Source organism: Fukomys damarensis, unplaced genomic scaffold, assembly GCF_012274545.1.
Source record: "Fukomys damarensis isolate Sample0158 unplaced genomic scaffold, DMR_v1.0_HiC HiC_scaffold_14, whole genome shotgun sequence".
Lineage (NCBI taxonomy): Eukaryota > Metazoa > Chordata > Mammalia > Rodentia > Bathyergidae > Fukomys > Fukomys damarensis.
The window spans coordinates 43,311,913-43,335,669 of NW_022900926.1; positions in this window are offsets into that span (position 1 = coordinate 43,311,913).

The window sequence follows — 23,757 nt, forward strand, 5'->3', positions numbered from 1 at the left end:
TGGTACCAGGTCAAACTCAGGAGGCAGGCAGTGGAACCACTGAGCTAAATCCCCGACACTCAAAAATATATCCTTGATGATGCCAATTTGGATCTGATTTACAATTTGGCAAATGCACAGTCTGGCTTTGGTGACCTTTATTTTGAATGGTCTGTATTTTAATTTTGATCCAAGTGGCCCTTGCCTTGAATCTCATCTCACATGCATTTAGCTGCAGAATAGTCTCAGGTTAAATTAATCTAATTACTTTGAGAATGGAAACAGCATTAGTGAGTTGGAGTGGGTTGGTGGGCTTTGATTGTGTCAATAGTCTAAATATAAACACCTACTTTATAAATAGCTCTCATAATTAAAAATGTCTCAGTGCATTTTAAAATGCCAACTCTGTCACCTTTTTCCTAAATTCATTTCCTTGCTTCAGAGTGATAAAAGGGTATAGAAAAATAAGGATGTACTTCAGAATGCATTCATGTTCCAACATTCGGTTTCAATGGATGCCTACAAAAAAAGTTACTTTCCCATCTTCTTGGGTCTTGCATTTTTCCTGCCCAGTTACACATGGTAAATGCAATTGTTGATGGAGTTTCTCCTGGGTAAAGCTATTTAAATATGAATTGCTTTATCCCAGTGTTATTGTAAGCTGCCCACAAAGGTGGGCTAGGAAAGCAGGGCGCCTGCTCTGTACCTGCCATTTGTCTGCCTGCCATTCCTCGTGAGACCTTGAACACTCAGTTACCTTAGCCTGCTGCACTGAGTCAAGCAGTGCTGGGGTTAGGTGTGGTAGAGCACACCTGTAATCCCAGCACTGGGGAGGCCAAGGCAAGAGGAATTGCTGCAAGTTTGAGGCCAGCCTGGGCTACATAGTGAGACTCAGTCTCAAAATATATACATAATAAATAAATAAATAGTGCTGGAGATAAAGTGCTCAGTGTTTCTCAGTCCCTGACTCTCTTCTCTGCTTCCACAAAATGGGACTGAGGGAGAGGGACATGTTAACTACTTGAATCACCATGAAATTAAGAGTAAAGGGGTTCTGGGACTCAGTAAAGGCCCTGAGTGCTTTGGTTCATCCTCCCACGACCCTGCCTTCTACTGTTGCCCAGTTAATCTGGGACTGCTCTCCCCATTGATCCTTGCAACTAAGTTAGCTACACAGCTGCTCCGACAACGGGCCTCTTTCCAGGATTCAGAGGCAAGGCCTGGTGCTCTGCTCCTCCAGGCCTCCGGCTAGTGTTAAACCATCCTCCTCATGGCCCCTGTGGTAGGGTCATTTCCTTCATCACAGTGGCCCACTCCCTTCTCAGTTGCTTTCTCTCTCTTGCCTCAAGAGGGAACATCTGGACTCCCTCCCTATATTATAGTAACTGACATAGTCACTGTGACCCCAGATTCCTCAGAAATGGCCCTCTTGTTGCAGGACTAGTATGATCTCCTCCCAGAGTCCAAGAACAAACTAGAAAAAACAAAATGTCTCTGCTGTGGGCATTCCTCTCCACATTCCTCAGATTTCCCCCAAAATGCAGAGATGAGGAATCACAGAATTTACTTCCAGCCTCATGTGACATTCCCCAGGTCCACTGTCCATTCAGGTGGGAGGGAACCTTTCATTCCCCTTTCTGAATACCTGAAACTTCCCTATGTCAAAACCCCTCCTTGCCCGCTCATCTCCAGGTTGAGGCTCAATGACAGACAGAGACAGCATGTGGGAAAGACCTACTCACCCATACAGGAGCGACATCAGGAGGCATTTCTAAAATAGTATGCCTCTTCTTTAAGCCAACAGGAAATATATCATCTGGTTCAGGATGAAAAATTCTAACTTGATTTGGATCCAAATGCAGTTAGGAATTTATTAGATGCCAAATATCTGTCAGCCTTTAAAAACAAGGAGTTTTCTGCTAGGTACTATATGTTTCATATGTTTCCATTTATATAACACTCGGGGAAAGACAAAGATACAGGGGCCAAAAAGAGCTCTGAGGTTTGGCTGTGGGTGGAGGGCAGGTGTGATGACAAAGGAGCAGAGAGAAACGCTTGAGGATGGCAGAACTGCTCTTCACAGTGGTCCAGTGGAGGTTGTATGACTGTGCAGGTTGAGCATCCCCAACCCGAAAATCCAAAATGTTCTGAAATCCAAACTTTTTTAGTGTGACAGAACAGTTCCCATTTCCAGATTAGGAACATTCAGCCAGCAAATTCCGTGTGAATTTTTCAAAATCTTAAAATTCCAAAATCTAAATGCTTCTGGTCCCAAGCATTTCAGATGAAGGATAGTTGACCTGTATATGTTAAAACTCATAGAACTGTGCAATAAAATGACTGGATTTATTCCTATGTAAATCAACTCAACAAAATTGACTTTTATTTTAAAAGAATGATAGGCTTTCATATTCATTTGTTGAGCACTTACAAAATAATGCACTGCTGAGCATGGTGACGCACACCTGTGATCTCAGCACTAAGGAGGCTAAGGCAGGAGGATTGCCATGAATTCGAGGTCAGCCTGGGCTACATAGTGAGACCCTGTCTCAAAAAAACAATAAAGAAAAGCACTGTTCTAACCACTGTTAGTGCATTTAATCCTCACAATAACTCTACTTAGTTATTAGAATGTACTATTATTATTACCATTTCCACCTTTTAGATAAGGGACTTGAGATCCAGAGAAGTTAAGTAACTTGCCCAGGATCACACAGCAGGTACAGCTAGAATTAGGACCCAGGTATGTCTGATGTCAAAGTCTACGGGTTAACCACTATGTTATATGATCTCTCTAGATAAACGAGTAACATTTGTTTGCCCTCTTCAGAGTCTTTACTTCAATCACATCTACTCTCATATTAGAAAATAACAGTACACAGTGCACCATAGCACACACTCATCCTGGGAACATTTTCTCCAGTTACCCTAATCTAACATCCTCAGACCAAAAACCCCTTTGTCAGTAGTTTTATGGGGTCTAAAAGTGAGTCAGAGCTGGTGACTGTTGGTTAGGAAGATCTTTCAGAGATTTCTAGGGGACTGTGCAGCCCACCACACCTGACTTCCTGACCAGGACCCCAATTTACACTCCACAGTGGGGGCTTGCAGTTCTGACCAGATACCACAGTAGCCTTGCACAGCAAAATGAAAACATCAGCTTCTTTCCCTGTGAGCAGAGGGCTCCCTTTTCCCCAGTCCAAGAACTGCCAATCCTACTGCTGCAGGTAGCCACAGAGTGAAGCCTAATCATTAGTGGCAGATCTTGGATCCACCTGCGACAGGATGTGGCGGAGACTTCCCAGCTGCTTTTCCCTATGACAGACTGCTTTCCGTACTCCATCACAGAGCGCTCCCTTGCAGGACAGTGGTGATGTCACCAGGCTGGGGCTGAGCATCCCTGAGGCTGAAATAAGGCACCACCCCACCATTTAAAAATAAGTTTGCGGGTTCACTGACTCCCATCGTGGAAAAAGAATTTTCTGGATCTGTAAGAACTGTGAGAAGAGTTTATTAGAGGGAGAGTTAGGACACACTCAAGAGTGGAGTATGGACGTTCAGAGAGAGGACATGTGCCCAGAGCTAGGCACATTTAAGGGTGTCTTCAAGATGGGAGATCTAGGACATGCGTCCTCACTGTCAGGTTATGTGCACACCATCTATACGTGTTTGACATTGAAAATGACAGGTTAGGAGCCCAGATTTACAGGCTTATTGTAAAAAAGACTTTCAGGGTTTTTTGGGGTTTTTTTAGAGAGTTTCCAGGAAAAGAAAAAAGGCTTGAGTAACTTTTATGTCCTGAAGCAGTTTTTCTTAAAAGCACTATTTTATTTATTTATTTTTCCCATTAAATTTATTGGTACAATTTCTAAAATAGCATGTCTCTTCTTTAAGCCAACAGGAAATATATCATCCTTGTCTTGTTCCTGATTTTAGTGTGAAGCTTTTCAGTTTTTGGCCATTTAATATGATGTTGGCGGTTGGTTTTTCATATATAGCTTTTATGAAGTTGAGATAAAGACCATCTATTCCAGTTTTCTGCAGGTTTTTTTTTTCATGAATGGGTGTTGAGTTTTGTTAAATGCTTTTTCTGCATCTGCTGAGGTGATCATATGGATTTATAATTGGCTCTGTTAATATAATGTGTTACATTTATTGATTTATGTATGTTGAACCATCCTTGCATCCTTGAGATAAGTCTGACTTGGTCAGGGTATATGATCTTCTTGATGACTCCCTATATTCTATTTGCCAGTATCTTATTGAGGATTTTTTTCATTGAGTTTATTTGTACTTTTTAAGTATATAGTACAATTCCATTCATTGCTGGGATCTTGTGCCTTTACATGAAAGATCTTAGTTCTAATTTTTTCCCCCATACCCATGCCCTCCCCCTTCATCCCCTCCACCTTATCATATTTACAAAGACTTTGTTTCCATTTTTTACTTTTCTCATATTTTTTTCTTTTCCCTTCTTTCCTTTCCCCTACCCTTCCCACTTTCGCTACACCTTTAGCCCTTTTCTTCCTATTTCACAATATCAGTATACAATTTGGATCTTATTTACACTTTTTGTTTTTCACATCAGAGAAACTATTTGGTATTTACAAATGTGTGTTTAATTTATTTCTCTTAAGAGTGTGACCTCAATATGCATCCATTTTTCTATGAATGACTCTACTTTCTCATTCTTTGTGGCTGAGTAGTACTCCATTTTATAGAAAAACCACATCTTCTTTAACCAGTCTCCAACTGATGGGCAATAGAGCTGTTTCCAAGTTTTAGCTATTACAGATTGTGCCACTATAACTTGGGTGTGCATATATAACCGTGGTATGATTCTTTTAATTCTTTTGGAAAGATACCCAGCAGAGGGATAGCTGGGTCAAATGGAACCACTAATCCTAGTTATTTGAGGTATCTCCTTATTGATTTCCACAGTGGTTTCACCCTTCTCTGCACTCCCACCAACAATGGAGAAGAGTTCCTTTCTCCCCACAACCCCACCAGCATTTGTTATTGGTTGATTTCTTGATAGCCGACAATATTTCTGTGGTGAGGTAGAATCTCAGTGTCATTTTCATCTGCATTGCTCAGATGACCAGTGATGTTGAACATTTTTTCATATATTTATTTGCTGCTTTTACTGCTTTGTCTGAGAAATGTCTGTTCATGTCAAGTGCCCATTTTTGAACTGGGTCTATATTTGGGGAGCCTGATTTTTTCCATATATTCTAGATAATAGTCCTTTGTCTGAAGAGCAGCTGGTAAAAATTTTTTTCCACATTGTAGGTTGTCTCTTAGCTCTGTTGGTGATTTCTTTTGCAGTGAAGATTTTTAAAAAGAAGAGATCCCAGGTTTTGATTCTTTGTGCTAGTTCCCATGCTACTGAGGATTTGTTCATAAAGTCTTTTCCTATGCCAATGTCTTTGAGAGTTCTGCCTAATTTATCTTCAAGCAAGTTTAGAGTTTCTGTTTTAATATTTAGATCTTTAACCCACTTTGATTTTAGTTTAGTGCATGGTGAAAAATAAGGGTCTAGTTTTAATCTTTGGCAAGTTGAAATCTAGTTTTTCCCACACCATGTATTAAAGAGGCTATCTTTTCTCCACTGAGGATGGTTGGCTGCTTTTTCAAAGATGAGGCAGCTGAGTACATCTGGAGTTGTTTCTGTATCTTCCAATCTATTCCATGATCCTCAGGTCTTTTTCTTTGCCAATTTCATGCTGTTTTTATCACAGTGGCTTTGTAGTATAGTTGCAAGTTGGGGATTGTGATACCCCCTGTCATGTCTGTGTTGCCTAGAATTGCTTTTGCTATTGTAGGACTCTTCTGGTTTCAAATGAATTTTGGATTGTTTTGTCTAGTTCTGTGAAATATACTGTTGGAATTTAAATTGGGATTGCATTAAATCTGTACAGCAGTTTTGGAAGTATAGCCATTTTCACTATGTTGATTCTTCCTACCCAGGGGCAAAGGATACCTTTCCATTTTCTTATATCTTCTTCAGTCTCTTTTTTCAGAGTTCTATAGTTTTCGGTGTAGAGGTCTTTTGCTTCCTTTGTTAGACTGATTCCTAGATACTTCATTTCATGGGGGTTGCTATTGTGAAAGGAATCGTTTCATTAATTTCTCTCTCAATAAGTCTATTATTTGTGTACAAGAAGGCTATTGATTTTTGAGTGTTGACCTTGTATCCAGCTACTCTGCTGAAAGTGTCAGAAGTCTAGAAGTCTTTTGGCAGAGTTTTTTGGGTCTTCATTGTAGAGTATTATATCATCAGCAAATAATGACAGTTTAACTTCTTCCTTTCCTATCTTTACTCCTTTTATTTCTTTCTCTTATCTAATTGCTGTGGCTAATGTTTCCAGAACTCTATTGAACAGGAGTGGTGATAGTGGACATCCTTGTCTTGTTCCTGATTTTAGTGTGAAGGTTTTCAGTTTTGGGCCATTTAATATGATGTTGGCTGTTAGTTTTTCATAGATGACCTTTATCAAGTTGAGATAAAGACCATCTATTCCAATTTTCTGCAGGTTTTTTTTTTTTTTTCATGACTGGATGTTGAGTTTTTCAGCATCTTTTGAGATGATCACATGGTTTTTGTCCTTGACTCTGTTAATATAGTGTATTACATTTATTGATTTATATATGTTGAACCATCCTTGCATCCCTGAGGTAAGTCTGACTTGGTCAGGGTATATGATCTTCTTCATGACTCTCTGTATTTTGTTTGTCAGTATCTTATTGAGGATTTTTGCATATATGTTCATTAGGGAGATTAGCCTGTAGTTCTCTTTTTTGGTTGGGTCTTTCCCTGGTGTTGGAATCAGAGCAATACTTGCTTCCAGGAGTGAATTTGGAAGTACTGCTTTCCTTTCAATGTCATTGAAAAATTTAAAGATTAGTGGTAATAGTTCTTCTCTAATTGTCTTGTAGAATTCAGGTATGAAGCCATCAGGACCTGGGATTTTCTTTGTTGTTACATTTTTAATTACATTTTCAATTTCATTTATTGTAATTGAGATGTTTAGAATTGTTATACCTTCTTCATTCAACATTGATAATTCATATGTATCTAGAAATCTATTTCTTTCTTTTCTTTTTTTTTTTGTATCAGTGATCAAACTCAGGATCTTACGCTTGTGTAGCAGGAACTGGAACCACTAAGCTAAATCCCCAGCCCTGTCCATTTCTTCTTTGTTTTTCATTTTATTAGAGTACAGGTTCTTGAAGTAGGTATTGATGCTCTTCTGGATTTCTGCTGGATCTGTTGTGACTTCACCTTTTTCATTCTAAATTTCATGGATCTGAGCCTTTTCTTTCCTTTTTTTTTTAAAGATTGGCTAAGGGTTTATCAATTTTATTTATTCTTTCAAAAAACTAACTCTTCAATTTGTTGATTTTTTTTGTTTTGTTCGCTTTGGGTTTCTCTTGCTCTTCTTTTTCTAGGAGCTTAAGACTCACCATTAGGTTGTTTGAGCTTGCTCTGTTTACCTAGTGTAGGCATTCACTGATATGAATTTCCTATGTAGAACTGCTTTCATTGTATCCCATAAATTCCTTTATGTTGCATTGGCATTTTCATTAAATTGCAAAATCTAACTTCCTCCTCCTCTTCTTCTTCTTCTCCTTCTCCTCCTCCTCCTCCTCCTCCTCCTCCTCCTCCTCCTTCTTCTTCTTCTTCGATTGAACTCAGGTCCTTGTGCTTGCAAGGCAGGCCACCAAACCACTGAACTAAATCCCCAGCCCTAAGTGTGTTTCTTGTATACAACATATTGTTGGATTTTGCTTCTTCTTTTTTTTTTTTTTTTTTTTTTGCACTGGGGATCAAATTTGGGACCATGCACTTGCAAGTGAATTTTGCTTCTTAATCCATGTTCCAGCCTATTTCTTTTGATTGGTGAATTGAGGCCATTAATACTGATGGCTATAACTGATATGTATTGACTTATTGTCATGTTATTTTCCTGCTGTTGGCTCTTTTTACTTTTCCCCTCCTCCCTCTAATTTCTTGCCTTGCCTGATGAAATATTTTGGATTTGCTCTGTTGGGCCTCATAGAGTTGTGACCTTAATTTTTTTTCAGAATATTTTAAAAAATTTTTAGAGTGCTGCTCTGTTATTCATTAACTTTCTCAGGTGTTCTTTTCATGTAAAAATCTTATTTCCCCATCAGTTTTGAAAGATAGTTTTGCAGGATACATCAGTCTAGGTTGCAGGTAGTTTTCTTTTAAGGCTTGAAATACCTTGCTTCAGGCTCTTCTTGACTTGAGGGTTTGTGTTGAAAAGTCTGCTGGGATTCTGATGGGTTTTCCTTTGGATGTGATTTGTTTCTTTTCTCTAACTGCTTGTAGTATTTTGTTCTGTTGGGTTTCTGGGATCTTCACTATTATATGTCTAGGTGTAAATTTTGTTTGTTTGATCATGACTATTTGGAGTCCTATTTGCCTCACGTATCTGTTTGCCAAGTTCTTTTGCTCTATTTGGGAAGTTTTCTATCATTAATTCTGTGAACAGTTTTTTTTTTAATGTCATGTGTGCTTTCTCCTGCTTTTTTGTGGACTCCTATCAATCTTATATTATTCTTTTTTATTTTTTAACCTTATTAGTTTATTGGTACTTTTTAAGTATACAGTACAGTTACATTCATCATTGGGATCTTGTACCCTTACAGAACAGATCTTGGTTCTCATTTTTCCCCCATACCCCTGCCTTCCCTTCACCCACTCCACCCCAATCTTATGTTCTTCTTTGAGTCATCTAGGAGCTGTTGGATTGGTTTCTCATGGTCCCTTACTGTTTTTAAGAGATCTCCATTTTCATGATCACTGACCACCATCCTACTATATCTGATATTCTGTCTTCAGATTGGCTCAGTCTTCTGTGTATATTTTCCACAGAGGTTCTTAATCTCCTGGATATCCCTTTGAATCTGTCTCATGGATTCCATTTCTTTCCTATCTTGGGCATTCATGGTTTCCATTTCTTTCCTAGGCTGGGCACTCATGGCTTCCATCAAGGTCCTGAAGTCATATATTTTTTAATCTGTTTCTCTTCTAGAAACTCTAATCCTGTTTTTTATTCTGCTCACCATCTCTGTAGTTGTCTGGGAAATTATTTGTTTTGAATTTCTCTAAAGCTTCATTCATCTGATTTGTTACTTCCTGTGCTATCAGTTCAGGGTGCCCCCCCTGCAAAGCACAATTTTAAAATCTCAATTTCTTTATCTTCTTTCCACCTTATTTGTTCAATACTACCTCAGGCAGGCACAGCAGATGCGAGGAAATGTGGAGGTGGTTCCCACCAACAAAAAGGGCTCCTGAATCCCATATCTGGTCTTTTGGTTCTCCCATAGGCTGCAGAGCTCACTCACCATTACCAACGTGGTCAGGGAGAGCACCTCATTACTACTGTGGTTTTGTGCACATGCTGAATCCACTATGGGGGAAACTGAATTGGTCAAGTCTCAGTTTGTTCATCCAGAGACCTGACATTGGAAGAAGACAAAACAAACATGCCCAACACTAACAATTCATGCTAGAAAATAGCTTTTTGGGTTTTCATTGTATCTGCTTTACTTGGGGAGCAATATGGAATCTGCTGGCCAATCACAGACACACACAGGACCTGAGGAAGGGAATACTGATGCCATCAAGGCCATAGCTCTCCTTGCTTGTCATCAGCCTGAATGGCCTTTTACACTGGGTTACTGCAAGGTTCCTCAAAAGGGAACTTCCCCCTAATTCTTACTTCTAAGGGGCATATTATGCAAGCTAGGACTAGTTGGGTAAGTTGAGATGTTATGTGGAAAGAGGGAGAGATGAGGTAGTTAGAACAAAGTTGTAAATAGGGGGCCTTCCCTGATCTGAAAGAAAACTGCAAGAAGGTGGCCAGAGAGCCAGAGACATCTCCACACTGGAAACGAAGGATCCAAAATACACAGAGATCCAGAAAAGTCAAATTTCGTCTACCAAGATTTGGCATGGAGTAGAACCTAAGCTATTTTAAATGCTATCAGTTGTCTGTTCTTCTTCTCTGTAAAGGAGTTACTTCTCTCTTTTTTTTTTCCCTAAGAAGAAATCATAAGAATATTGGAATGGAAAAGGTAATAATTTTTAAAAATTGTTTTTGGCTGTGTGCTCAGACCATCATGGAAAAATTTATATTCAAAATTGTATTTTAAAAATACTTTGAAAAGCGAGTATCTACTATGTACAGAGCACAGGACTGATAAGGGAGGAGTGTATTTACACAAAGTTATGCTGCCCCAATACTTCTAAAGAAGAATCTTTCTGAAGAAGGGAAATATCATGGGGTGAAAAACTAAATTGTGAAGGTTTTATTTCACCAATTACTGCCATCTTTTCCAAGATCCTTCCCCCAACTTGCCTTTTCTCATCCATAAAATGTAAAAGATCCTGGTTCATTAATTTAGATAGTCTGCTCATTGATTGGTGAACATGGATCAAGATGCCAGACCACCACTCATGCAAAAGGGCCTTGCTCACCATGTAGAAACTAAAATAAATCAGACTTGGGGTCCGCAAGCCATGACAGTGACCTCTGGAGGCAGGGTCGGGGCACCCTTACAGGCCTTCTTTATCTTTCCTTCAATGTCAGATGGTGATTCACCATCTTACTGAATTTGTCTCCTAAAAGCCAGAAGATTCTGATCCTCCTCTGACTCATGAATATCGAGCTATCTGCAGGATGTACTTGTGGGGACAATTAGATGTCAAAGGTTCCACCTGGGTCAGCTTGCATGGCGTGGGGGTGGTGGTGGAAAGGCCTGTGAACATCAACAGTACAGGATGCTGCAAGTTTAGACTTTAAGAAAAATGAGCTGGGCATCATGCCACACGTCTGTAATCCTAGCATGCAGGAGGCTGTGGCAAGAGGATCACAGAGAGTTTGAGGCCAGCCTGGGCTACATAGTGAGTTCAAGGCAGCCTGAACTACATAGTGAGACCTTGTCTCAAAAAAGAAAAGAAAGAAAGAAAGAAAGAAAAAGATATGTAAGTTCACTTGCAGAAAATTTTGGAAATACAGGAAAGCACACACAAAAAAACTTTGTATCTAGTAATGTTTGGGCACATGCATCAATCAAAGCAAACTTTAAGAATGTATGTTTTGATGCTTAAGTAATCCAAAGGAATTGAAATCACTTCATGTATATTATCAGACCATAGTGCCATGAAAGTGAAAATCAATAATAAAATAAACCACAAGAAATTCATAAATATGTGGAAATTAAATAAGCTACTGAATAAACAATGGGTCACAGATAAAATTAAAGAAGAAATTGGATAATTTCTACAATTAAATGATAATGACAATACAACATACTGGAACTTATGGAATACAATGAAAGCAGTCCTATGACAGAAATTTATAGCAATGGAAAAAAAAAGAAATTTATAGCAATGAATACCCACAACAGGAAAACAGAGTGGGCTCAAATAAGCAATTTAATGTTGAACCTCAAGCTTCCAGAAAAAGAAGAGCTAGTCATGCCCAAAGCTCAAACAATGGAGTAATTATAAAAATCAGAGTGGAAATTAATGCACCTAAAAAAATACAAAGAATAAATGAATCGAAGAGTTGGCTCTTTATAAATTAAATAAAACTGACAAACCCTTAGCCAACTTTATCCAAGAAAGGAAAGACTTAAATCCATACTATTAGGAATGAAAAGGGTGAAAGCACAACAGATCCTGCAGAAATCTAAAAGATCATCAATAGCTACTTAGAAAACCTGTATTCTAATAAGATGGAAAACACAGTAGACATAGACAGATTCTGAGATACTTATGAATGACCAAATGAATCATGAAGATATAAAAATTCTAAATAAACCAATATCAATGAAATTGACGATATAATTTTTAAAACCTACCTACAAAGAAAAATCCAGATCCTGACAGATTTACTGCTGAATTCTACAAGAAATTTAGAGAAGATCTAATGTCACTACTTTTCAATGAAACTGAAAGGGAAACAGTATTCCCAAAATCATTCCTGGTAGCAAGAATTATCCTTATACAAAAACTTGAAAAAGACCCAACTAAAAGAAGAGAGCCACAGGTCAATCTGTCTAATGAATATAGACACAAAAATCCTCAATAAGATACTGGCAAACAGAATGCAGAAAATCAAGAATATTATACATTATGACCAAGTGGAATTCATCCCAAGGATGTAGGGATGTTTCAACATTTGCAAATCAATTAATGCACCATATCAACAAAGCCAAAGGCAAAAATCACCTGATCATCTCAGTAGATGCAGAAAAAGCATTTGACAAAGTTCAACATCATTTATGATAAAAAAAACATTTTTACAGAAAACTGGTATGAATAGTCTTCATCTCAGTCTGATTAAAGCCAAGAGGCAACATCATGATAAATGGGCAGAAACTGAAAGCTTTCATTCTAAAATCAAGAACAAAACAAGGATGTCCGCCGGGCGTGGTGGTGCACTCCTGTAATCCCAGCACTCGGGAGGCTGAGGCAGGAGGATCACTGTGAGTTCGAGACCAGCCTGGGCTACATAGTGAGTTCCAGGTCAGTGTCAACTACATAGTAAGGCCCTGTCTCAAAAAACAAACAATAAAAAGACAAGGATATCCACTGTCATCACTTTTACTCAATATAGTTCTGGAAACATTATCCAGAGCAGTTGGACAAGTGAAAGAAATAACAGGAATAAGGATAAGAAAGGAAGGAGTTAAACAATCATTGTCTCTGGATGACATGATACTCTACATAGAAGACCCCAAAAACTGCACCAAAAGACTTTTTAATTTAATAACCAAATTCAATTGCATAGCTGAATACAAAGTCAACACTCAAGGACTGGGGATTTAGTTCAGTGGTGCTACACCTGCCTCCCAAGCACAAAGTCCTGGATTCAATCCCTGGTACAAAAAAAAAAAAAAAAAAAAAGTCAACACTCAAAAATCAATAGCCTTCTTGACAGCTAATATGGGGCAATGAAGTTGAAGATATAATTAAAAACTACTAACAAAGACAAGCCCAGATACTGATGAATTCACTGGTGAATTCTATAAGAAGCTACTGAGTTTGTATACAAATAACAAACTCACTGAGAGAGAAATTAGGAAAACAACACTTTTCCACAACAGCATCAGAAAAAATGAAATACCTAGGAATCAATCTAATGAAGGAAGCAAAAGACCTTTACATGAAAAACTACATGAAAAAGAAGATTGAAGAGGATATCAGAAAATGGAAAAATACCCCATGCTCTTGGGTAGAAAGAACCAACATAGTGAAAATAGCCATACTCCCAAAATTGTATACAGATTTAACACAGTTCCAATCAAAATACCAATAGGATGTCTTATAGAATTAGAGAAAGCAATCCTAAAATTCATTTAGAACCAGAAGAGACTTACAATAATCCTAGGCAACAAAGGCAAGATAGGGAGCATCACAGTCTCTGACTTGAAATAATACTACACAGCTATTGCGATAAAAACAGCATGGTACTGGCAAAAAATAAAAACAAAAACAAAACCCCAAAAACAAACAAAAACTGACCTGAGGATCAGTGGAACAGATTAGAAGGTACAGAAACAACTCCAGACACACTCAGCCACTGTATCTTTGGCAAAGGCACCAAATACCTGCACTGGAAGAAAGACAACCTCTTTAATAAATGATACGGAATACTGAAGATGGAAACTATACCCATATCTTTCACCATGCACTAACTGAAAATCAAAATGGATCAAAGATCTAAATATTAAAATGGAAACACTAAATTTGATGGAAGATAGGATAGGTAGGACTCTTGAAGACATTGATATAGTCAAAGACTTTATGAACAAAATCCCAGTCACACAGGAAATATCAGAAAGAACCAATAACTTGGATCTCATCTCATTAAAAAGCTTTTGCACAGCAAGAAAAACCACAACAGAATAAAGAGATAACTCACAGGGTGGGATTTTTTTTTTTACCAGCTATTCATTAGACAAAGGATTACTACCTAGAATATATAAAGAATTTTTAAAAATCAGACCCCCTAAATTTAAAGATCTAATCTAAAAAATGGCATCTGAGATGAATAGACACTTCTTGGATGAAGAAATTGAAACAGCAATAAATACATGAAAAAATGTTCAACATCACTGGTCATGCAAGAGACACAAGTTACACTGAGATTCCATCTTACTCCAATTTTAGTATATGTGCTGCCGAAGTGAGCACCATCTTACTCCAGAAAGAATGATTATTATCAAGAAATCAACCAATAACAAATGCTGGAGGGGATGCATGGGAAAAAGGTTGGTGGGGAGTATGGACTGGTACAACCACTGTGGAAGTAAGTGTGGAGATTCTTCAAAAAACTAGAACTAGAGGTTTCATTTGATTCAACTATTGCCTTTCTTGGTATCTCCCTGAAAGAATTAAAAGCACCATACCACAGCGATAAATGTACACCCATGTTTATAGCAGCACAGTTTATAATAGCTAAATATTGGAAACAGCCCAAAGGCTCACCAGCTGCTGAATTGTAAGGAAGATGTGGGTTTTTTTTAATACAACGAAGTACTACTCTGCCATAAAGAAGGTTGGGCTTCAGACGTTTATTAATGGATGGGCCTTGAGAGAACACTCTTAAGCAAAATAAATCAGACACACGTTTAAATACCACATTGTTTCTCTGGTGTGTGAAACCAAAAGTGGAAATAAAGACTAAAATATATAATAGGTATTGGGAAATGGGAAGAAAATATTCAAATGGGAATGGGAACAAGGGAGGAAGGAGTGAGAAAGGAAGGAAAGCATAAGAAAAAAAAGTGAAAATAGAAGAAAAAAATGGAAACCGTACTTTTGCTATAGGGAGGGGAGGAAGTTTGAGGTGAGAGAAGGAATGAGAAAAAGAGGAAGGAAGTATCGCGTACAGGTACAAATTCCCTGTGATGAGTGTTATTATTATGTATGCCTATAAAATGTACCAATAAACATTTTGCTATTTAAAAAGTGTGTGTTTTGGACAAAAAAGAGGCAGTATGTACAAAGCCTATTTCTACTTGTTTCTCCTTTCTTCTTGTAAAATTTGTTGCCCTATTTTCTGATTCCTTCACTCTGAGGCTGGGGGTGTGTGGGAGAGTTGGAATCCTTAATGCAAGATCCCGGCTCAGAGTCTCTTCCCAACTATATGGGATCAGATAAGACATATTCAAGAAATGCAGTTTCCCCATTTGTGTCTTCTGTTATGGTTTGGGTTTGGACAGTTGAAGAGAATGCTAAGAAAAATACAGTCTTTCTTCATCCAGAGTGGCAGAAACCTTTCAGAACCGCATATCCTCATTTCCGACCCAGCCACATTGATTATGAATCTGTGTTTTATGGAATCCCCAGATGCTCTCAAAGGGTGCCTCTTCCCTTTGAGAAGTATAGGCCTATGGAGCCCCTTCCTGGCCTTCCTCAGGGCTATGGATTGTCAGAATTCGCACCTCCTTATTGCTGAAACTAGCAATAAAAGTTCCACCTCAGTGGCAGTGAACAGTTTTTGCTGGGGCCACAGACCCAGGTTCTTTTGGGAAACCTTCTAAATCCCTGAGAGTGTTAGGGAGTGTCCAAGAGAAATCAAGGAAAGAAACTAACTCTTTTATTTTGCCGCCCCATCAAAGTCCATTCCAGGATCAGAGCTGGTGTGTTTGCAGGCCTCTTCAGCCATAGTAAATCATTCACCCAGTGGGGAACAGGAGGGAGATTCGCAAAAGAATTCTTTAAAGTCTGCTGGGAAAGAGCCATCGGGCCCATCACCTCCTCTCCACCATACCTGCTTTTAGTTTCGGCCGCAAATGATTCCTTTATCCCCTACTCTTCCACCAGGGGGCCACAGAGGGCCCAGGCATGCCATTTGTGACCACCCTGAGTGGGGTGAGCAGAGATCAAGGACCTTGAGCACATTTGCTAGAGAGAGGGAAATTACAGAAGCCAAAACAATCCTAACTGTCCAAGCTCCTGTATATTCCTCAGGATGTGTATCTGAGAGGGAAGGGCTCACAAGGGTAGTTTTTCTTAGGGCTTCACTTGGAATCTGAACCCAGGCAGCCATCTGAAGCCCTCTGCAGAGAGCAGCATCCCCCTCCCAACACTAGCTGCTCCTAGGGGCAGTGCCACTTTTCTCTCCCCAAGCTCTGAATTAAATGGAATCCTTTATTGTAAGCCAGCTGATCCAGATCGGGCTCAGGCCTCCAAAAGCTCTGAACAAAGGAAAGGTAGTTTGTAGGGTCCTTTAAAGGGCTCTTCTATTTGGGGAGGACTCAGGGAGTGGGGGAGCACGTCCGAACTTCTCAGGAGCAGGACTTTGCTAAGTCAGTGGGGGTCAGGGGCAGTTTCACAAAGTTTAGTTAAAACAAAGTATCACATAGGTGCAGGAGTCTTCTGTTTACGAGGTAGCAAAGATAACACAGTTGCAGACTCAGGATGCAGCAGTCTCTTATGCATTAACTGAGAGGACTCCCAAAGGGAAAGGGAAAGGGAAAGGCGGCCACCTGGAATTGCTCAACTTTACACAAATGGAGTCAGGTACGCAAATGGAGTCAGGTTGGCTATCACAATAAAAAGAGGGAAATGTGGACATAGCCACGCATGAAGAGAAGAAATTGTGAAGACACCAGGAGGAGCCATGGGAAGATGGGGCACTGCAGTGATCACCTCCTAGCCAAGAACACTAAGGCTACCAGAAAGTAGGAGCAGTGTGGAAGAGATCATTTCCCAGCCCTTCAGAGAGAGAAGGCCCAGCTGGCACCTCAATTTTGGATGTCCAGCCTCCAGGACTATGACACAATACATTTCTGTGGTCCTTAACCACCAGCTTACTGTGCTTTGTTATGTGAACCTTAAAAATGAATGCACTAAGACAATGAAAGGTGGTGGTGAGGGAAGAGAGGGTGAGTGTGATAACCAGATTTTTCCGTGTGTGTGTGTGTGTGTGTGTGTGTGTGTGTGTGTGTGTATCTTGATTGTGTGAAAGCCCATCCATGGGTTTGCAATGCCTGAAGCACTTTCCTCTACAAAGTCACATAAGCTAAATCATATCTGACCTCCACTGAAAAAGGTAGAAAAGAGGAATCTTCTCTGAGATCGCGTACTCTTATAATCAAATCTGAGCCCTCTGTTCCACAGCAAAGAAAGCAAGCAACAGGGAAACAGTTTCACCAGTGAGGAATGGAAATGAGCCTGGAAAGCTAAGTGTGGTGATACATGCCTGAATCCCAGCACTCTGAGAGACTGAAGCTGGAGGGTGACAAGTTCAAACCCAGCTGGAGAAACTTATCAAGATCTTGTTTCAAATTAAAATGAATGTTTAAAAGGATTAGGCATGTAGCTCAGTGTGAAGGCCCTGGGTTCAATCCCCAGTATCTCAAAAAAGGAGGGAAGGGAGGAAGGCAGAAGGAGGAAAGGAAGGAAGAAATGGAGAAAGAGCTCAACCACCCTGAGGCTTGTTTTTGATTGGCAAACTTTTTATTCTTCCTGTGACCCCTAATTTCACAAGATTTCATTCTGGTTCCTTCTTTTTCTCTAAGCTTTGGTTGAAATATGGAGAAGTGTACACAGACCTGTAGTGGACAGCTCAGTGTGCCCATGTCCATGTGAGCAGTACGCAGACCAAGAATTACTGTATCACTAGTCCTCCAGCTCCTCCCAGACACTAACCAACAAAGAAGCCACTATCCTGACTTCTAACATTGAAGATTGCTTTTGCCTGTTTTGGAGCTTCCTATAAATGGGATTTCACAGTACTCTTTTGTGTCTGACTTCTTTGCTTCACATTATGTTTGTGAGATTTGTCTGTGTTGCATATCGAGTGGTTCATTCTCACTGTGCAATACAGTATTCTACAGTTCTGCTCTTCTGAGCCAAAAAAAGATGTACAGAAGTGTCCTTAAGGGGGGGGGCAACCAAGTTGTTGAAACACACTCACAAAGTTAGTTGAATTATAAGTTGGATCCTATTTATTAGCCATCTACTAAAAACCGCTCTCCCCAGATCACTCCCGTATTCTTCCTATTTCCTTGGGCTCCTGCAGCCGAGTCATACTAGATGGCAAGGGACTGGAGGTTGACTAGCTGTGTTCCACATGGGTGAGCCTATCTGGATTGCAGGCTGACTCGAGCCTAGATTGTCTCCCATTTGGCCAGTAGGATTCTGACATCTTCAGCAGCATTGTGGACACCTTCATCCACAGCCAGAGAAGCTCCTTCCTACATTGGAAGTTTTGGAGTTATTCCCCTTGTCCCTTATTACAGGTGTCAGAGTTTGCCTTCAGATAAGGCTAGGGTGACCCCGGTCAGTGAGAGATAGTGCTACTGGCCACTAAGATCCATACCCTTAGATTCAGCTGCTTGCCACCAACCAAATCAAAGGAGGCCACATATTTGTGTAAAAAGAAAGAGGTATTTATGTATTCAAAAGTAGCTCCAAGGAGATGGAGGTTCTTATTTGCTCCCAATCCTCATCTCATCAGGTACAAAAGCATTGGGGTCTTTAACAACAGACATTTTTAGGCTAGTTCTACCCTTTTACTGAACCCAGACCTCTCTCTCCATTGCCTAAAGGAATGAAACTGGGCTTGACCTCCCGGTGCCAGGAGCTCATATTCTGCCCATTCCTCTGGGTGGAGGAGAGGTTGGGGAGCCATTTATGCTCCAGGCCTGAAGAAGTGTGGAAGCCACTTGACTCCAAAGGGGAAAAAAAAATCTAGCTTTAAAATTTCCATTTTGCAGTGCCAGTTCCAGTAGGGTGGATTCTGCAGAAGAGGCTGGTCCTCTGCTGTGTGCCTTCCTCCCCTGGCAACCGCTGTTGTGAATCACTCCCACAGCTTTCTCCAGCTCAGCCTTCCTTTGCAAGCCTGGCCTGACTGCAAGGGGCTATTTTCACCTTCTCTCATCGTTTCTTTGCCAGACCACAATCTGTCCTGATTTCTACATGATGACCAAATTATCTGGGGTCTCCTTTCTGCTGGTAACAATGACTTAATCCGTAAGTGGGATTTTAGAGGAGCCCTGATGCAAATTAGCATGATTGCCTGTCCTGAGCTCGAGTCCATATATGGTGCAATCCCTGAGCCGTGACAGGGATAGTGCAGACTGTAATATAACACAGCTGGTTCACCAGCTGTCCCTCTGCTTTCTGAGTTGTGCTGGACCAGGCTGGTTTCCTGTAAGGTCACTGCTGCACCTATAAGAAAAGGTAAAGACAGCTACTGCATAAGACTTCGTACCCTCATGAGCCTGCAATTTACTGTTTCCTTTTTCTTGGGCTCCCTAGTTCCTGGGAGGCTGACTTTTCTGGAATGCAACAATTATCTGACTGGTGCTTTTTCTGCAGTATTCCTGTTGTGAGCATGGCCAAGGAGACAGCCCCATTTAAGGGGCTTATTTAAACTCAAGTGCATAGCACAGTTTTGAACTGGAAGCAGTAACAGGGCCCCACCCTGACCTCAGGCAGAGGTCAGTATTCACAGCCCATACTTGCAGCCTTAGCTATCCTTTGGTCTCCACCCTCAGCTATTTTTTGCTTGGCTTTTTGTTCAACATGAGGAATAGAACTAAGAAAATGTCAGGCAGAAAAAAAGAATCCTGAAATCCGGATTACCAGCTGCAGCCAAAGCTCTTAAGTGGATAATCATGTTCTTTTTATTAGCATCCTTACCACCATTCCACGCCTATTAAAAGTAAAGCATAATACTAGACTCCAGCAGTGGTGTGTTCGAGCTGGCTCAAAGCAGTTTGTGAGGTCCCATTGTTAATTTTCAGGAAATTTGCAAGCAGATTGTTAAATACGGTTATCTAAGATTACATTGCATAAAATTACAAATGAATAAATTCGATTTAAAACAGGTAATAAAATATCCCACCTTACCACATCCTAATTATTTCACTCTTGAGGTTATTTACATGAATGATATCTGTATGGTGGAAATACCTTCTACTGCACATACCCTCCCAACTCCTTGTTTAGTGACATCACACTAGTAGCTAGAAACAGCCACAATGGTTAGCACACTTAGAAATAAATAAAGGAGTTGAGTGAGCCACTCTCTTCCCACCATTTAATTCTAAACAGTACCCAATGGTTATTCTTGCTTCCATTATCCTAAGAGAGGTACAAAAGCCTAGGAGATTGACATGCCTAGGTGGCAGGACACTGGTGCTAGGGAAGATTCAGTAGGAGGCATCTAAAGCCAGAGGTGTATGGTCTGAAAGTCTAAGTTACTGGCTGCCTCTTTTCCTTTTTTCCTGTTGCTGCTGCTACTTTTCCCATGATTTTCAATAAACACAGTTACAAACTACTTACTACTGGGTGTGCTTGGCAATACTTTCTTCATCATACACAAGAACCAGGACTATTATTGGCCCATTCAACTGTAACAGTGGGATTTTCAAATGTGGATCACGGTGGTCCCTCCCCCACAAAAGTCAGTCCTTAACCATATACCAGATCTCCACTGACTCTAGGAGTCAATGGCAAATGAAGCTCAATTCCTGTTTTCAGAGTGCAAGGAGGAAAACAAGTCCTTCAGATCCTGGACTGAGCACAGTCTCTTCTAAAATTCTAAACAGTAGTGGTGAGAGGATAGAAGAGAAGTCACCCAGAAGTCTAAATGAGAGACCTATATTAGCATACTGGTTCCATACCATTCACTAGCCATGATACCCTAGATAAGTGCCCTCATATTTTGTTTCACTGTACTGGGGATTGATCAAACCCAGGGCCTTCACACTGAACTACATGCCCAGCCCCTTTGATTTCTTATTTTGAGACAGAGTCTCACGAAACTGCTAAATAAACCAGGCTGAGCTCCAACCTGTGCTCCTGGCTCAGCCTCCTAGAGTGTTAGAATTTAGATGTGTACCACCATGCCTGGTTATAACCATGTGATTTTTTTTTTATTTTATTTTTTGTACTGGGGATTGAACTCAGGTCCTTGTGCTTGAGAGGCAGGTGGCAGAACCACTGAGCTAAATCCCCGGCCCATGACCATATGTTTTTAAATCACCTGCAACATAGGAATAATAGCACCTCCGCACAAGATTTTCATGAGAATTTGGTGATAAAGATACAAGGGTACAGAATGAGTATATCTGATGGAGGGACCAGTATAAGAAATGGTGTAGGGTAAGGCAGGGATTTAGCTCAGTGGTGCCATGCCTGCTTTTAAGTGCAAGGTCCTGAGTTTGATCCCTGGTACAAAAAAAGGAGGAAAGAAAGAAAAGAAAAGAAGGAAGGAAAGAAGGAAGAAAGGACATAGGGTAGGGAAGTCAGAACTCTGGGTTGGCTCCATCTATCATCTCTAAGTGTCAGGGTGAGGGACACCAAGTTCAAGTTGGCAGGAGGTTGAGGAGCTGAGTTGAAACTGGCGGGAGTCATTAGGAATGTTGTATGCTGAGAACTGAGTCCCAACCTCACAGCCAGAAACCAGAAGCAGCCTGAATTTCAGTAGAAATAAAGGCCCAGCTTTGCTGGGATTATCTACCACAGCCGTACTTCTACAGCTGACTGGCTGGGATCAATCAACATGAATCTTGGCTCTATCTTGTCCTCTCTGTCAACCAGTGACAGTAGAGACTGGCTCTGAAGAGAACATTTTTTTCCCCTACTTTTCTGCCTTTCTTTGCTTTTTAATTTTATTTTTTGGGTATTTTTTCTCTTTTTCTTGATTTCTCTTGTTTTGAGTAAGAATATTGTTTCTTGGGTTTGGTTTTGTTCTGTTCTTGTGTATTTCTTCTTTCTTTTCTTCCTATCTTCTCTACCAGTTCCCAAAGCTTATGTAATCTTCCTCTGATCTTCAGCCTTGCTTCTCATCCCTTTCTCTTCTTCTATTTCTCTATTTTTTTCCCATAACTCTTTTTAAATTTTCTTTCTCCTGAGGGTAAAATTGCCACATTGAGGGGGTATTTATGGTACACAATGTTCTGGTTTGTTTTAAATTTGGTTATATAACTAAAAATCCTATTCATATGGTTAAAGGTGGCAAATTAAAAGTTACTACTGTTTGTCATTTTCTAGGGGGTGTTTCATGCTATTACTATTACTGATTGCACTGCTTTAGCCAAAGTGACAATTGTTCTAATCAGTTATTCTTCCCTGTATGCAAAGACTGAGATTGCTTGAGGGTCATAAACAATACTCTAGGTCAGTGCCAAGGAACCAGGGGCTAGACCAAATAGGCAGCAATTTCTCATCCCAAATCAATAAATGAAATACACCATATTAACAGAACCAAGGGAAAAAAATATAAGCATCTCAATAGATGCAGAAAAATCATTTGACAGGGCTGGGGATTTTAGCTCAGTGGTTTGGTGGCCTGCCTTGCAAGCACAAAGACCCGAGTTCAATCCCTGGTACCAAAAAAAAAAAAAAAAAAAAAAAACAAAGTCCAACACCCATTCATGATTAAAAAAACAAAACAAAACAAAAAATCCTTCAGCCGGGGATTTAGCTCAGCAGTTCCACTGCCTGCCTTGCAAGCACAAGGACCAGAGTTTGATCCCCAGTACCAAAAAATAAATAAATAAATAAATAAATAAATAAATAAATAAATAAATAAATAAAAGCCTTCAGAAAGCTGGGATAAATTGTTTTTATTTCAATCTGCTAAAAGCTGTCTATGACAAACCAATGACCAATATCATAGTAAATGGTAAAAAACTGAAAGCTTTCACTCCAAAATCAAGAACAAGACAGAGCTGGGGATTGAGCTCAGTGGCACCTGTGCCTGCCTCACAAATGCAAGGTCCAGAGTTTGATCTCCAGTACCAAAAAAAAAAAAAAAAAAAAAAAAAAAAAAAAAAAAAATGAGTTTATTGGTACATCCTAGGTATACAGTACAGTTACATTCATTATTGAGATCTTGTACCTTTACATGACGGGTATTGGTTCTCATTTTTTCCCCTTGTCCCTGCCCTCCCTTCACCCCTTCCTCCCCTCCCCATTTATAAACACTTTATTTCCATTTTTTCATTTTCTCATATTTTTTCTTTTCCCTTATTCCCTTTCCCCTACCCTTCCCACTTTCCCTACACCTTTAGCCCTTTTCTTCCTATTTCACATTGTTAATTATCTCATTAGGATCTTGTGTACTATTATAGTTTTTCACACCAGAGAAACTATTCAGTATTTACACATGTGTGACTCATTTATTTCACTTAGGAGTATATCCTCAAAATGTATACATTTTCCTATGAATAAATCTAATTTCTCATTCTTTATGGCTGAGTAGTATTCCCTTCACTGTCACCACTCTTACTCAATATAGTTCTGGAAACACCAGAGCAATTAGACAAGAAAAAGAAATAAAAAGAAGTAGCTAAATTTTCATTATCTGTGGATGACATACTTTTTATAGAAGACCCCCAAAACACCAAAATACTTCTAGAAGTAATAACCAAATTCAATAGCATAGTTGGATTCAAAGTCAACACTCAAAAATCAGGGACTGGGAATGTAGCTCAGTAGCATCGTGCCTGCCTGGCAAGTGCAAGGTCCTGAATTCAATTTCCAGTACAAAAAAAAATTCTTGTACACAAATAAACTCACTGAGAGAGAAATTAGAGAAACCACATCTTACAAAATAACATCTAAAAAATAATGAAAAACATAGGAATCAACCTAATTAAGGAAGTTAAAAACCTTTACATTGAAAACTTCAGTACTCTGAAAAAGATTGAAGGGGACATCAGAAAACGGAAAGACATCTTTTATTCTTGGGTAGGAAGAACCAATATAGT